The sequence below is a fragment of the Dromiciops gliroides genome, chromosome 5 (assembly GCF_019393635.1).
Source record: "Dromiciops gliroides isolate mDroGli1 chromosome 5, mDroGli1.pri, whole genome shotgun sequence".
NCBI lineage: Eukaryota > Metazoa > Chordata > Mammalia > Microbiotheria > Microbiotheriidae > Dromiciops > Dromiciops gliroides.
In genome coordinates, this window is record NC_057865.1 from 261,787,235 (window position 1) to 261,800,051 (window position 12,817).

At 35.6% G+C, this 12,817-nt stretch overlaps 1 protein-coding gene and 1 pseudogene across 3 annotated transcripts in view; one reads left to right on the forward strand and one right to left on the reverse strand.

Moving 5' to 3' along the window:
• Nucleotides 1-12,817, reverse strand: part of MGAT4C (MGAT4 family member C) — a 749,687-nt gene that overhangs the window by 229,025 nt on the left and 507,845 nt on the right. The window lies entirely within an intron of this gene.
• The window catches only part of LOC122729024, a 42,330-nt pseudogene continuing 34,400 nt past the window's right edge, over nt 4,888-12,817 (forward strand).

Genomic DNA, 12,817 nt, shown 5'->3' on the forward strand with positions numbered 1-12,817 from the left:
TCACTCAGAATTCTTTGTAGATAGCTAGGCGGTGCAGTAGATAGAGCACTGGTCCTGAAATTAGAAGGACTTGAGTTCAAATCTCACCTCAGACACTTACTAGCTGTGTGACCCTGGGCCAATCATTTAACCCCAATTGCCTTAAAACATCCAGGACCATCTCCAGTCACCCTGATGTATAGCTTGCCACTTGACTGACATAGCACTGGGGGAGAGAGTGAGATTAGTAAACTTACGCATCCCTTCCTTACTTAAATCGTATTCACTACAAGTCATGACATAACCCAGATGTCATGGTCCTTTTCCTGAATGAAGGACAAACAATAACAACTCATAATTCTTTACTCTTAAGCATCTTCTTTCTCCTTTTCACATAAAACATACTATGTCAGTTCAAATGGTAATATGAATAATCTTGTATAATGGAAAGGGTGAAGCCAGATCAACGTCTAAGTTACTCTGCAACTTTAAGCAGTTGTCTTATGGCCTGGTCTTTCCTCATCTTTGTCAGGGTTATCAGTTCCATGTATTGCTGTGGACTAAGAGCCATAACTGAATGGGTCCATGTCACTCCTATGAACGTACAAGGAATAAGGGTGTCCATTCTGTTCAATAGCAGTTCTGCTAACTGTATCCAAATCTATTTAAAGTAGGTGGTAGAAGAACCAACCCGAAACTACATGAATTTATATTTAAGACAGCATCTTTTTAAATTTTCCCCAACTTCCAAGAGATACATATAATCCAATGTCATTTAATTCATTATTTACTGTGCATCGCTGACTCACAGAATTTTGGATTTAGAGCTTGGGCGACATTAGAGGTCATCTAGTTGAAATACTCATTTTACAAGTGAACGAGGACCAATGAAATTAAGTGACTACCTGGTTCTCCTGTAATTTTTCTCCTCCTGGTAATGACAGGAAACATCATTGAAAATTTAGAACTATGAAACCCATGTGCTATCTTTGCCTATTGTTCCCCAAATATCTGGATCTAGAGACAGCTGTTGGGAATGACCTCAGCTGGTATCCTTCAGAAGAAAAGTGCTAGTCTGGAACTGATATAAGATATAGATTATCCCTTGTTTCTAATTCTGAAAGGCAACAAGCTATAGTAGATAGGGAGCAGGATGACCAGGCTATAAGTCACACTTCTGATATATACTAGTGAGTGACTTATGGAATTTATTAAACCTCTTGATGCCAGAAATGAATTCTCAAAATTGTAAATGGAAAAGAAGACAATGTTAGGACCTGAATTGCTAGAAATAATTCTATCATCTGTGAATTTCCTTAATCAATGAAATTGTATGTCTGTTCAATATCTGATTCTGGTAAATACCAGGAGTCACCTCAGAGCAAACCCCAAATGGAAATAAATACCTATGACCATCTCCATATATCACCATAATAAACAAACAAATATAAGAAAAAATGAAGAATAAACATCTTCTCAACCACATACATGGAACCACAACCAGCACTCTGCCTCACCCATAAAATACACTAAAAAAAAATTCTCACCAAATATCTTATAATACCAAGTAGTGCAGCACTTTGATGAACCCATTTTAGATCACCAAATACAAACAATGTCCGCATCTGCTGAACTATCACACATCAGTGCCCTTCCCGAAATCTTAAATAGTCTAGAGAATATGTCCACTTCATCAGGTTTTATTTGATTCAGCTGTTGCTGAAAGTTTTGGAAACAGGCAAAGGGAATCTTTCCTCAATTGGCACATGTTGGGACATTTGTTCACTCTCTATTTACCAGATCCATTATATTCTTATTTCTTCTAGGCAGACAGGAAGTGGAAGGTAAGGAAAGGTGTTATTCTTAATTATATATTTTCTCTCCCCCTCAATGATCTCAATAACTTTTTAAAAATTAAATGGTTTGTTTGAAATTTTACAATCCCCCTAATTTTCAAGCATTTTTCTCTTCTTTCTTCTACTCCTTACTGAAGAAAGAAAAAAAATCAAAACCCCTTGTAACAAATAGTCAAACAAAATTAATAGTCAATACAACAAATCCCTATATTGACTAGTTAGAAAAAAAAATCTAATTCTGAATAGTAATCCTTCATCCCTCTCTCAGGAAGTTAGTATATTTCTTCATCTTCTTGAATAATGATTAATTATTGCACTGAGCAGAGTTCTTAAGTTTTTCACAATTGTTCATTTTTATGCTGTTGAAGTTTTGCTATAAAATTTTCTGGTTTGGCTTCACTATGCAACAGACTATACAAGTCTTCCCTCCTGTCTCTGAAACCATCTCTTGTTTTAGCTTTTTTTTTTTTTTTAATGAGGCAATTGGAGTTAAGTGACTTGCCCAGGGTCACACAGCTAGTAAGTGTTAAGTGTCTGAGGTCAGATTTGAACTCAGGTACTCCTGACTCCAGGACCGGTGCTCTGTCCACTGTGCCACCTAGCTGCCCCATTGTTTTAGCTTTTTAAACAAGTAATAAACTTTTTTTAAAATTTATAGCTCAAGTTTTTATCCCTCCTCCCCTCCCTTTGCTCTCCTGTCCCTGAAATGATAAGCATCCAGATATTAATTATACACGTATGATTATGTAAAACATTACCATATTAGTCATTTTGTATAAGAAAACTCAAATAAAAGGACCTTGTTTCCAAAAAAATTCCTGACAATTTCAATCAACATCATACCATAACAGCATTTATAAGATTTTAGATATCATCAGTTTCAACCATTTCATTATACACACACACACACACACACACACACATTGAAGTTCAGCAAGTTTTTGTCATGCCAAAGGTCATGGAAGATAAGATTAAACCAAACCTGAAATTTTATTGGCATATGGAACTCTTGGGTGAAGAAGTTCTACCTACCAATGCAAGAAAACACTTTCCCTATGAGTTTATAACTTACTAACTTACATGGTTACCTAGATAACTGAGAATTTAAATAACTTGTAAAGGAGCGCAAATCTGGGATCTATTAAAGACTGAACCTGAATACAGGTGTACCTGAATTTAAAGCCACCTCTCTTTCTATTGTGTCAAGCTTTCCCTCCTTAAAGGAAAGCAGTTGGAAGAGAATTGGAAAAGAACTCTTTGATCTAAATTCAGGGATTAATGTTCATGCAGGTAGTAAATGGAAAAGATGAATTCAAATCCAGTTCTTAGAAAAAATATCTTGATTCATCTCTCTACTCCTTGTACATAAATAGTCAGATGCCTATCTTTTTACTTTTTCCTCAAAATCTTACATACATATCTTATCATCTCTTTGCCTATATTGTCATCACTGACAATTTTTCATTGATTTAATCTCTATTCTGAATTCTGGAAGATTCATTCTTTCTATGTTGTACTTGTTCCAGTGCCTGCTCTCTCATTTATGTTGCTACCAAAATATTCTTCAAATTTTGTTTGTATTATGTTACCTATCCCTCAAAACATGATTTTTGTTTTTCACCATCTGAAAATTCAAATTTCAGATACTCACATTGATTTTGAAGGCCCTTAACTACGTTGTAGATTACTCTGATTTTTCACCTTCTATCATATCTACCTTTCATCTCAGACAAACCTGCTTAAAAAAACCAAACAAAACCTTTTATACCCACTCAAAGGTCCACCTTTTAGTTGTTGTTTTAATTGACAGCAGTATCATATGCTTAGAATGCTCTTCCTCTATCAAGCTATCTACAAAAGTTCAAATAATTCTTGAAACTCTCCTCAAGAAGACTTTCTAGATTGAACAGGAAAGAGTTCATGATTTTCTCTTTCCTTATCTTATTAGGACTGGGGACTCTCAGGGTCATTATATTTGCTTCTCCAAGTGAATTTTGCAATTACTGTGACTACCTTTTCTTACACCCCATGGACCTTTTCCTAGATCTTATCTTCTTTGACTTCAATACACCATTTATTGCCATCTGATACCCCTGACCAAATCCTCTCTTTTGATCATCTTTTCTCTCTTAGCTTCCATGATATTACACACTGTGAATCCTCCTCCTACCTCTTTGACAAAGTCATTTTGTTTTCCTCTGATCTGGTAGCCTCTTAGTATATGTAGATATCTCCCAAGTCTCTTTCTTTAACCCTATCTTCCTCACTCTTTGTAGTCTCTGCTTTTATGATACCATCTATTCTTCTGCCCCAAATTATCACATTAATTTGGATGACTAAAAAAAAATCCTTTACCTTTGAATTCCAGTTCTGTATTTTTAATTGCCTGTTCCTCTTGAATGTGAAAAAGAAAAATAAAAAAAAAAACACACCTATGAACTACTAAAACAGAAGAAACCCCAGGTCCAAAAAGGGGGACCTAAAATGACTCAGAATTGGATCATAGTTTACAAAGATTATAACTGCATTTATGATCTGAGAATAAGCAGCTTTCAAGCTGGAGCAGTTAGACAACTTTGTCAGCTCCTCAAAGGGGGATGGGGAAAAGGTGAAGTATATATATGAGTACATATATGAGGTATTTATCACTATTTGAGGTATTGATGGCTAAGGGGGGGCAGGGCTTAAGGGATAAATAGATCATGACATCAGGGAAGAAGGTGTCCAGGGACAACACATCTGTATATACAACATATAAGAGAGCAGGTTGTTTTCTAGGTCCCTAGATAAGTCAGAAATCAAGATGTCTGCTACCCCTTGGATAAATTAAGGAGGAAGATATCTGCAGCTCTCTCATAGCTGGTCAAGATCGATTTCAGCAGTTGCAGGTATTTTCAGGTTCAGCTAATGTTTACTCACAAAGGATCACTGGTATGTCAAGCAGCCCTGGGCTTCAGAAGTTCTCCTGATTGGTTAGTTGTTATGCTACTCCATTGTTTGGTTTCCCTGTGAAGAAGTGAAGCTCTAGCATATTTAATCAGCAAGTACAGACATGACCGAGCTCATATCCACAAATATAATTCCAGCATCTCAGACACAGGTGAGCCTTTCTTCCCTCAGAATTCTGTACCTGCCTATCACTTCTGCATTACTCCTGATAGCACCATCAACTTCTAAGTCACTGAGATTTCTAGGGTTCCCAACTAATCATTCATTTCAAAGGTTTCTTTGTTTTATTTCTATAATATCCATCCATTCATTCAGCAAATATTTCATTCATTCGTTCATTCAGCAAATATTCATTAAGTGTTTTCTCTATCACTTTTAGGTTCTATGAACACAAAGCCAAAAATAAATAACTCCATACCCTCAAGAAGTTTACATTCTATTGGAGCTGGGATCAGGTATAGAAACAGCAATACAGAAAAATAAATACAAAATATATACATAATCACTTCTAGGTAGGGGGTGAAGGGACAGGGAGTTGGTATATTATTAATCATTAGTACTTTGGACTTTGAAGGAAGTTGGGAATTCTGTAAGTTGGGAGTAAGGAGGGAGAACATTACAGTCATCTGGGACAGCCAATGCAAAGGTATAAACAGCTGGTGAAATGTTGTGTATACAGAGGGTTTGTTTTTGTTTGCTTTCTTCTGTAGGTTGAGACCAGATTATGAAGGGTTTAAGTGTCAACCACAGAAGCTTACATTTTATCCTAGAGGTAAAAGTGTGGTATTAGCAGGTTTTGAGCAGGGGAGTGACATGTTCAGATTTGTGCTTTGAGAATATCAATGTGTCTTCTACACTTAAACCCTTCATCTTTTTGTTGCACCATTGCAAGAAACTCCTAGACACTCTTCCTCATTAGTGTGGTAAAAATTATTTGTGGTAAAGATTGGTATTGCAGTTTTTAGTTGACTCATTTGGGAGGGGCCACACCTGGCCCACTCTGAGGTTACGTATGCTACTGAGGTCAGAAGGAGAACTGTCCATAGGAAGTTTTTAAAGGACCTTCCCTTTTGGGGGAGGAAAGATTGAACACTCCCTGAAGGGAGGCGAAGGGTGCTTCTGGAATGCTATGCATCTTCCGGAACATGGTCTCTCAGTCTTCTGCCCTTGCAGTGGTGGTGCGTGTTTGCTCTGTCTTGGGCAGCTGTTTTCCCTAGTGGTGCGAGCACCTGCAGACTGTCCAGGTGTTGGTGAGTTAATTAATGAAAACCCTAAATTGCTTTGAACTAGCTTAATTGGAAATGGTCTGAGGATTGAATAGGTTAAGTTTAGAGTTGAGTATTTATTTGTATTTCTATTTTCCTATTTCCTTATCTTTGATTTTTATTAGTTTTGCCTTTGTTGTTTAATTAATTTCCAAATAATAAAATCTGGTACTTTTGTGAACTAAAGCTTAAAGGCTCCTTCCTTATTGGCCTAGGAGAAATATCTAAAAAGGGCAGTTCAGAGTGGAGGGTGAACCTAAAAGGCCCCTCATTATTTCCAGTACCCCAATATTAAAGCGAGTCACCCAAATAGGGCTCTGTATATCAAATTTTGGCCCTCACATTAGAATCTTTCTTCTTTACCAAAGACAATTGCCCAAAGAATCCTTCTAATTAGACAATGGGATCTAGACATCCCTCTATTCAAAAATGTTTAATATCCTCTCACTACATCCTGAATGAAGTGAAAATTTCTCATCCTGGTAATACTCCAAACTACTTTTCCAATCATATTCTCTATTACTCACATGGGTGTGTTCTAAATCCAAGGCAAAATGAACTACTAGGCATCTTCCATTCTCATATTGTCCTCTCCTTTACTTGTGTCTGCTTTTATGGAGTCAAAATGCCTGAAATGGATTCCCCCTATCTCTATTCAAATTCTTGACATTATTCTAGAGCTGGCTGAGGTAACACCTCCTCCAGGAAAACATTGCTATGTTAGCCAAGGAAGTGATCTTTTTTGTCTTTACTTTTCTCAGGGCATTTTGCTTAGATTGCATCTTTGCACTCAATACATTTTTGCCTTGTATTTTGTGAGAATAAACATATGCTCAAATCACTGATTCCAAAATCCTTGAGAATAACTACTTAAGAGAGAATATTTTATTTCCTCTAATAAAAGTAATAATATTTATATAACTCTTTATGGTTTGAAAAGATCTTTACATATAGTATCTCATTTGATCCTCACAACAATTATATGAAATAGTTTCTATCCCCAGTGCCTGACTCTATAAGTTAGGTGCTTAATAAATGTTGACATAATAAATGTTGACATGAACCTTATACTATTTAACAGATATGATGCATGTATATGATGTACATATGCATACAAATGCAATTAAATAATGAAGACAAGTTTTATAATGTTAATAGTGAAACAATGCTGAGCATCATGATGATGACAATGACTATGACAATAATGACAATGAGAATGTAACAGCATTGGTAGTACCCTAAAAAAGAGTTCTGACTGAAATCAAAGCACCTAGGTTGAAATTCTGCCTCTGATACTTATGACTTATGTGACATTGGGTTAGTTATTTAAATTCCCTGGACCTCAATTTCTTCTTCTGTAAAATTAGGGGATTGGATTAGACTCTGAGCTACCTTCCACATCTAGAATGATAATACTATAATGCTGATGATGGCAAATGTCTTCTCTTAGGTACCCTAACTCTAACCCATATGTCCTATCTGCTGCTTTCAAGTTCACTCCATTTTTCACAATCACTTTTCTAAAATAAAATGAGTCAACTGTGGTATAGTGGTGAGCACACTGAATTTGATATTTGGGAAGCTAGTGAAGAATTCTCATAATGGTATTTTTACTACTTATATGACCTTAAAACAAAGTAATTCCCAGTTCTAGTTGTCAGTTTTCCTATGTATAAAATGAAATGGTTGTCCCTAAATTGCCACTCGGTTGTTATCTTAAAATTAAATAATAATAATTTTAATTTCCTAGAAGTCATTAGTTTTCTCTAGGAATAAAATAACATGATTAGTTTTAAACATATAAAATAAAATCTTAAAACCATACATGCAAATGGGAACACAAGTACAAGGTTTTTTAGTTTCATTTTTGTTATTATTTTTATTATCATTCTATTTATTTATTTGTTACAAGGAAATAAATGTCAGCTTACAAAATCAACAGTAATGTAAGCATGCCCACACTGAAGGGAACTCTTGGATTATGAAAGAGCTGTGATTGGAGTTTACACTTGGGAAAATAAGGAAGAAATTAACTAAAGAGGAATTGACCCCCTCTTTAAATAAATTCCAGTCAGAACCTTACTTAATCATGATTTTTATTACTAGTAACACTAATACTGTGTCAGCAACTTTTATATTACACAGCTGAATTTGTTAGATGAGAGCTTTTATGTATTCTAAAGATCACCAAGACAGCATGGCAGTTTTGTGAGCCTTTCCTATAAGCCAGACATATATATATATTTTAAAATGCTGGTAAGGATTGTATAATAACTATTTAAACAAGTAGCAATGGCGACTAAAATATTCTTTAATATTTTCAATTACCTGAATTATTTGATTAAATAAAACAGATAAATTTATGTAGAAATTAATCAAAATTATTTTACTACTATCTGAAATTTATTTGGGGGGGGGATATTTCCCAGAATATGCGGTACATTATTATGTAAACAACCAGATTTTGAATAAAAATTTTGCTGTTTTAATTATCTCACTCTTAAGCTATAATCTATTCTATTTAATATAGATATTGACAATATCCTGCAACCTTCTTAACACTTATGATTCATCTTTCCACTGCCCTTGGATTTCATGAAAATTTTATTCCATGACTATCCACTATGCAAAATTACTCTAAAATTTTTGTGTTTTAAAACATTGAACTCTGTAGTAAGTAATGAGCATTTTGAAGCCACTGAAAATGGTCTGCCATTCCTGAAAATCTAGCTTCATCTCCTCCACCTATTCATTTGTTTACCTAGCTTATATTCATTCTACTGTCTTTGTCCAAGGTATATGTACTGGTGGATACCCAACACACATATGTACGAATGTATGTGTGTGTGTGTGTGTGTGTGTATGTATACATTCATGCATCTGTAAGGAGATAGTAAATAGTTGTCCTATATACCTATATTGTAATCAAGGAAATTTGTAATTTTGCCCACTTTGGTTTCTTGAGTGTGTATGGCTGAATCAATATCTTTTGAAGGGCCATGGCTTTTAGTGAAGGCACTATATGATGTTCTGGAGCTTGATGTCATCAGCATGTTTTCATCCCTGAAAAGCTGCACATAAAGTAATTCTTCATTCAGAAGGAATAATATAACTTCATTTTGGTCAACCTCCATGAGAGTTGAACAAATTCAGTGAGCATATGTCTCCCTATTTCATCCATTTGGAGTAGGAATACTTCAGGCATTACTGTAGAAATCTACTTTTGCAATTATTTTACATTATATGATCTTATATCTGTGGAAGACATTGTGGTAAAAAGTTTTAACAGTCGGTTAGATAATGGAGAGATGCCAGGTCTTTTTTAGGACCACCCTTTTGGGGAGGAGACCAACAGCATGAGCTACGCACGCCAGTCCACCTGCGACGCACGCCAGATTGTCTGCTGAGCACTCGACTTCTGGGGTGCGAGCTTAAAAGGCAAGAAGAGAACGGAAGTGGGGGCTTTTTCCTGCTCCGCTGGTCTCCTGGCTGCACTGCACGGACAGACGCGGACTGGAGTTTGACTCAGCCTGGCTCTCAGTTAACAGCTCGCGCTTGACTCGGTCTCTCGCCCCAAAGGTGGCCTTCGGCTTTTGGTGAGTTTTATACAGAATATAGACTAAGCCTAGACTTAAGACGATTTGTATTGTGTTTCTACTTTCCTATCCTTCTAATCAACATCACCTTGTGACTACCATACAATAAAAGCTCTATCTAGAAAACCAGAAGCTTCTTCCATTTACTAGTCTGGGAGATAAATTAAGGGAAAGGTTAAGTAGGGGAGATTTATGATCTAATATCCAATTTTAATCTCACAACATATGTGTGTATATTTATGTATTATATACTCACATATATCTTATATGTGTATATGTGTGTCATGCACACAGTTTTGATTTTATTATATCTATTGCTCAAGTAGTTGTCCAGCAATTAAGATTTAGACCACTTTGGGGGGTATGCATATAGATACATATGTGTGTATATGCACACACATATGTATACATGCATAAATATGTGTGTATATATGTGTGTATGTATGTATGTATATAGTAAAAAACCCTGTTTTTGACCTATGATTGTTTTCATCAAGGAAAACCATGACATGCATAGACCATCCTCATAGTAATGTTATAGGTATAAGATAATTTGCTTGTAGGTTTCTAGTATTTTATAAGTTCTTGGTTACTAGTTAAAAATAGTATTCATGATAATTTCCATTCTTTTGGAATGTGTGAGTTGTATATAAAATATTTCAAAACCATTCCAATTTTATTGAACCTGAAAAATGTTAGATTTTGCTGACATGACCCTATAAGCCTTGGGTGATTTCCCCTTGAGAGTTAGTGGTAGCAGTGGCTTACTAGAAGGTCATAGGGAAAAGGGGAAAAGAACATTAATAGATGAAATAAGGCATCTTTCCCTGTTTTTTTTTTTGGGGGGGTGGGGGCAATGAGGGTTAAGTGACTTGTCCAGGGTCACACAGCTCATAAATGTTATGTGTCTGAGGGCAGATTTGAACTCAGGTCCTCCTGAATATAGGCTGGTGCTTTATCCACTGCACTACTTAGCTGCCCCTCACCCTGCTTCTTTATAATAATAGGGAACTCTGAATAAGCAAAAGTACATTTAAGCTCAAATATTTTACATGTTGATTAGCTTTTCTTTATTTTATCTTATTTTTTATTATTTTAATAAGCACTCATACTCTAGAAGAGACAGGAGGGAGGGACATGCAAGGGAATGTGGATGATGTAAAAACAAAAGACACTAAAAATACATTTTAAAACATCCATAAGTCATTTTAGATGCTCAGAAAAAAAAAATAGGCACACAAATTTGCCCAAACAAAAGAGCAATTATGTTATTATATGGTTAATTTCAAGATATCATATTTCTCTTGCTACTAGATATGGTGATCAATTTCATTTATAATTATTTTTCTTATTTTTTATGAAGAACAGATCATTTCAGACTATACTCATTTACTTTCCCTCCCCAGTATTACTAAACTGATTGATCAGAGAAATGTTGTCAATAAAGTATACTGGAATGTATTTTAACAATCACTCTAAAAACTTATTCAGGACACACTTTCAAAACTAAATTAAAATTTTAACATTTTCTCCCTAAATTTCTTAAGTTTTGACAAGCAACAAAACAAATCAAAACCTGATAGGTAATGTTTGTCAATTTTTGAAGTGTCAATGCTCACACAGAAAATTTGATAATATAGCTAAATAACACAGTAGATAGATTACTGGGCCTGGAGATAAGGAGACTCATCTCTGTACATTCAAATCTGGCCTCAGATATTTACTAACCATGTGATCCTTGGCAAATAATTTTAATCCTGTTTGCCTCAGTTTCCTTATCTGTAAAATGAGCTGGAGAAAGCAATGGCAAACTACTTTCATATTTTTTTTTCCTAAGAAAACCCCAAGTGGAAAAGTTCATGGGGTTATGAGGAATAGGACATAAGAGAATGACTGAACAACATCAAAACATTTAACATGTTGCCTAACACTCAGTAAGCTCTCAATGTGTGCATTTTTTTTTCTTGAGGGGCAAGGGGGTTAAGTGACTTGCCCAGGGTCACACAGTTAGCAAGTGTCAAGTGTCTGAGGCTGGATTTGAATTCCGGTCCTCCTGAATCCAAGACCCGTGCTTTATCCATTGCGCCACCTAGCTGTCCCCTAGTAAGCTCTCAATAGAATCATTATTCATCCATTCATCCTCCACACAACTGTCCAGTTGGGATTCCATTTCATCTCCTGGCTTGCTGCCTTTGCACAGGCCATTCCCACATATGTGGAATGTCCTCCCTTCTTACCTCCTGTAATCCACAGTGATGGTGGAAGGGAATGACTATTTGTTAAGTCCCTACTATGGGCCAGGCCCTGTGCCCAATACTTTAGGACTATAACTTCCTTTAAACTTTACCACAGCCATTTGAAAGCAAATGTTATGAGTATCCTCATTTTACAAATGAGGAAACTGTGGCAGGCAGAGGTTAAGTGACTTTTCCAGGTTTACATAGCTTAGTAAATATCTGAGTTCTAATATAAAACAAGGTTTCTTGACTCAAGGCCTAGATTCTACTATATTTTTGCTAGTGTGAGCTCTTTCAGGAAGACTTATCTTGTTCCCCTACTTGTAACTTTTTTTGGAAAAAAGGACTGTTTAGCTTTTGTCTTAGTATTTGTACTGCCTAGAACAGTAGTTAGTATATGGTAGGAACTTAGTAAATTGCTTTCTCCAGCTCATGTTATAGATGAGGAAACTGATGCAAACAGGATTAAATTATTTGCCAAGCAGTATATACTAGCACTTAATAAATGTTCATGGACCTGAATTTCAGCCCACCATCCAACATGCTCCGTAGCTGGACTGTCAGAACACTATTGGACAAATGGACAGGTTAACAAACACTAGCAAACCCTTTCTTTAAAATAGCCCTTATGACTCTCAGAAGAACTTTTTAATTATATTAAGTCACAGTTGCATTTTCAAAAAGGTGAACTGGGAACAAACCACCAACCGTTCAAGGGGGACTTGTCCTAAAATCATTTGCAAAGTCATGAATTCCTTCAATTTGGTTGTTCCTAAAGTAAAAGTACTACTTGATAGCAGTTCAACCTTAGGGAAAAGCAATCTCATTAATTTTATTAATTTGAAAGAATAAAGGAGATTTATTATTTTAGAAATGAAAGATGAACAAGGGAAAAGATAGTTCAAAAGTGTAATTATCAAGTTGCAGTAAGATTA